At 43.4% G+C, this 4,923-nt stretch overlaps 1 pseudogene; it reads left to right on the forward strand.

Annotated features, from left to right (window-relative positions):
• Positions 1-333: 333 nt before the first annotated feature.
• On the forward strand, positions 334-2,179 carry LOC146299175 (zinc finger MYM-type protein 1-like; annotated as a pseudogene).
• The last annotated feature ends 2,744 nt before the right edge of the window (positions 2,180-4,923 follow it).

The following is a 4,923-nucleotide window of genomic DNA, read 5'->3' on the forward strand; positions in this document are numbered from 1 at the left end:
CCTCACCTAGGGTGCCAAAAGGGAAGCTGTTCAAGTCAGAGAGAGGAAGAGACAGACCAAGCAGCTGCAGCAACAAATGATTTAGGTGAAAAAGACACAGGGCCCAGACAGGTTAAGCTGAAGAGTTACCCACAGGACAGCTTTGGTGCTCAGAACAGGTCATTTCACCACAGCTGGTTTGAGAAGCACAGTTGGTTGGAATATTCAGTCAACCATAATGCAGCTTTCTGCTTCCCATGTAGATTGTTTGGCAAAAACATCAAACATGATGCTTTGGTCAGTAGTGGTTGCAAGAACTGGAAGAAAGCATTGTTTATCTTTGGCAAGCACGAGATGGCACAGACACATAGGGACAGTGTTGTTGCATGGCAAAGCTACCAGGCAACTAGTCGACAGGGAAACGTTGCACAGATGATAGCATCTGCACATGCAAGTGAGATAGTAGAGAGAAGGGAGTATCTTAAGCGAATTGTTGCAGTCACCTCCATGTTAGGGCGACAGGGACTCCCTTTTTGTGGCAGTGATGAAGGCCAAGACAGCACAAACAGAGGCAACTTTCTTGCTTGCATGGAACTTTTGAAGGAGTTTGATCCTTTCCTTCAAAAATATAACCCTCCCTCAAATGCTACCTATATCTCACCAACATCTCAGAATGAGATGATTGAGTGTTGTGCTCAATAAGTAAAGAGTGTCATTGTATCTGAGATGACAAAGTCCAAAATGTATGCCATTATGGCAGATGAGGCAAGGGATGCACGGTCAGAGCAGCTGGCTGTTTGTGTTAGGTACGTGTCAGAGGGGGCAGTGAAGGAACGTTTTCTAGCACTTACAGAGATCATGTTGTTTGATGCTCAGTCCATTGCAAACGAGCTGCAGCAGCAGATCCAGAACAGTGGTCTTGTAGAGCTTAAGTGTGTAGCACAGACGTATGATGGTGCAGCTGTTATGAGTGGGTCCACTGGAGGTGTGCAGGTACATTTTAGAAGGCTCCATCCTGAGGCTATATATGTGCATTGTTATGCTCATGAGCTAAACCTGGTGTTGTGCCATACTTGCAGGGCTGTTTCAGAGGCTGTGGAGCTTTTCAACTTGTTGGAGTGTGTGTATTCTTTTTTCAGCACCTCCCTAGTTAATCATCACAAGTTCCAAGAGGCTCAGTCCAAGCTTGGCTTGACAGCAGTTGAGCTTGTGCAACTTTCAAACACTCGCTGGGCATGCCAGCTGCGATCAATCAATGCAATTCTTGAGACATTACCTGCCATTTTTGAGTGTCTCTCTGCCATTGGATCCCCCATAGCTGTTGGTCTCAGAGCGAAGCTCTACAAGTTCTCAACAGTCTATTCACTTCTGATGTTTCAGACACTTCTGTCTGTAACTGAAGGACTCCACAAGTTCCTTCAGAAAGAGACTTTAGACCTGGCAGAAGCTTTTATCAGCAAACAAGCTGTATGTGACACACTGAGGGGCAAACGCACAGATGTATTTGCCACAGAGCTGTATGAGAGAACCAAGGCCCTGTGCCACACCCACAGTATCCCAGAACCAGATGCCAAGAAAAGGCATAAACAGAGAAAAAATGAGGATTTTGTGTTGGAATCAACCTTGGGTTCAGGCACAGAGTTGATCAACTCACACATCGACAACAGAGTTACTTTTCCCCTGTGTGGACCGGATGGTTAGTGAGCTTGAACAACGCTTTTCTAGTGTAGATGCAGGCCTGCTAAAAGGCATCCAGGCATGCAGCCCTAAATCTCAGAACTTCTTAAGTGAATCACACTTAGATGAGCTTGCCAAGCACTACAGCATCAATCTGAAAAAAGAGGAGGTTCTGGTGGCCAGAAACTTCCTTGCCTGCAAAACAGAGGCTGCATGTCCACCCCGAGATATGCTAGCTGTGCACAACCTCCTAGACTCCGACATGTTTCCTTCTCTGAAGGCAATCTTTCAAGTTGCCTTAACAGTGCCTGTGAGCAGCTGCTCATGTGAGAGGTCCTTTAGTGCACTGCGTCGGCTGCACTCCTGGCTGCGTAAGACAATGGGCCAGAAAAGGCGTCACAGTCTTGCAGCCATGTCAATTGAAAGTGACATTCTAGGGGGACTGAGTCACAACACACTGAAAGACCGATTTGCCACCCTCAAAAACAGAAGGCATTCTTTGATGCTTCCACCCACTAAATAATCATTGACCTGTGATTCCATACCACCCCTGTCCCAATTGTCTGAAATCTCCTGTGCATTGGATTCTTTTTTTTAAATATAATTTGAATGTATTTGTGTCTTTTTTTAAATCTGCCTTTAATGCTGTCCTGGATCTAGTCCTATAGTGTTTTTCTCTGTTCCTTGCAATCCTTTTAAATAAAAGCAGAGAAAATTATTTCTCTCTTTATTTGAGAAAAGTTCATATTTGTGTTGTCAAATTTCACTATGACCCTGACATTCTGTCTCTTGTGTTATCATATACTGAATGCATGCAAAACTACAGAGCAAAATCACTCTCGTTCTGATTAAACCAGTCTATGAACTGTCTGAAACAATGGATATCCGCGGCCCCAAATGGGCCTTAAAAAAAAAAAGAAGCCGCACGCAAACATGCCACTCCCCTTGGGCCTAAGCCCCCCCCTTCTTTGAATCCTAGAAACGCCCCTGGCGTATTGCACTTTGTTTGTCTCATCAGGAATCGCTCATAGTCCCTTCTCCGTGTCTTTATGTACTGGTACGTCCCTTGTCTATTGGTCCTTGTTATTTGTTCACTTGTTGCGGCTTGCCGATACCTTTTTGCAGCTGTATTAATAAATGTACATAATCCGTATGACCCCGCTGCATCGTTTGTGCCTGGCTACACCGTTGACACCCTCCGCTGGTCCAGTACTGTCAGTCAAACATTGTTACCTTTAACATCGTGCGTAACACTTACTAATTAAACTCCGCCCTCGAATAAACGCCACACCAAAACTGAGAATTGAGTAATAAACACTGCAGCCTTTACTCGAAGAAATAGGTACCCATGCTAATTGGGTACGTCGTAGCCTCACGTGCGCGGGATCAAAGCAAGCCCCCACCCCTCGCCTCTCGGCTTGAGGCAACAGCCCCGGTGGATATAGGTGGTATTGCATTTCCGATTTTCTACCCGACTCGTCCGGTCGTTTTTATTCTATTAACTCCAGTCAATTAACTAAAACTATCTCCCCCAATATTTTTTGTTCAATTCTCGAAACCTGGTTCATACTACTAGCTTTTTCATAGAATAATTTTTCCTGATTTTTGCTAAGTTTGAAAACAATCCGAAATGGCTAAACTAGCAGCCCATTTATTTGCTTACGTCAAGATAAGTTGCCTGGAAACGTGTTCGCGGATACGAACAGGGGAGAGCACAAAAAGGAACATCAGCAAATCGCTGATTTACCTGAGCTGAATGAGAACAAGGAGAAAGGGCTTGATAATCTACAGTTGCCTGCCTTTATTGTAGCACGTTTTACAAATGGTTGCACACATACATGGCGGTTGTTTGTAGAGTTTATGTCCGTTATTTTAAAGCAGATTTAACCATTTCGTAATGAACGCTATTATGCTCACGGCATGACAAACGTAATTATAGCATAGTATAATTTGTTGTAATATTGTGGCATGTTACGGCGTCATTATTGATTGTTGACATGTTATTCTGGAGCAAAGACGAATATGAATAAATCATGTCTGATAGCCACAATATGGTCATTATATTGTTATAACTTGTCAACTTATGTCAACACACAACGATGGCATTAACAATAAGCAAGTAATAGTAAACAACACTCATCATCATTATAATAGGTAGGCTAGGCTTAATTTAGCTTGCTTTGCAAAGCTAGAACAATGACGGAGGCAGATATATAACTTTACAGTTTATTTATCCGACACAATACAGCAGTCAAACTATAAACACGAAGCAAAACAAACAACGTATAGGCCCTGCACGTATAATACTACTGTACTAATAGTATTGATCTTCGTAACGTTCACATGTAGGCTATCTGCTTCTTGATCGGACTTGTACCACATTCTGACAGTTTTCTGCTATACCTTAGCTCCAGCTCACAAGCTCGCGACTGGTTGTCGCAAAGTATGACGTATACAGCTAGTTGCAAGCATGCACGAGTTTCGGAGCTAGGGGGGGGCGAATAAGATGGCGGGCTAGGCACATGTAATTTTCTCGGCTCTCCAGCGAATCTTGCCTTTATATTAGAATTCAATTCATCCCAATCGTTACGTCTCTGTGTGCATCCGTGCAATGGCAGCAAAAAAAGGTTCCAATATCCCGAAAATAGTGATTTCAGGGCAAAAAGGGATGGCTAAAACATCGGACACTCTTGCTGATCACGAGTTTGTCATGGAAGTCTCCCACGTCGATCATACAGAGAAACGCAAAGACCTTTCATCCTTACAGAAAAACAGAAAAATTACGAGAGCCCCGAGGTTTCTACTGCAACTCTCATGGAAATTTTACTTGCCAGATTTTATTTACAAGATGGCAAGCTGAGTAGCATTGAGCGTAAGATTACTGAGAACAGTCTACTCATCGTCAGCCTGACAAAAGCTGTGGAGTTCAACGCGGCGGAGATAAAAGACTGTAAAGCTAAATTAATTGTTCGATAAACAACTCAACTCCGTTACCACATCTCATGCAGATCTGATAAACCGCACATCGGAGCTCGAACGCTACAAAAGAGGATGGAACCTCATAATTATTAGCCTGACGTTGTCATACTCATAATTCTAGTCTGAATATGAGTCTGAGAACTCTCCGTTGGGCTTTGACTACGGGGCGTGTTTCAAACAAGCCTGGAAAACAAATTCCTCTTCGCTCAATTGGATAGACCTACAACCAATCAGAGCAACGTAATATGTTGTTTGTTCAAAACAAATTCAACTTAAGCGCTCTTTTGT

Source organism: Hypomesus nipponensis, chromosome 3 (assembly GCF_054491055.1).
Source record: "Hypomesus nipponensis isolate SF chromosome 3, ASM5449105v1, whole genome shotgun sequence".
Classification (NCBI taxonomy): Eukaryota; Metazoa; Chordata; class Actinopteri; order Osmeriformes; family Osmeridae; genus Hypomesus; species Hypomesus nipponensis.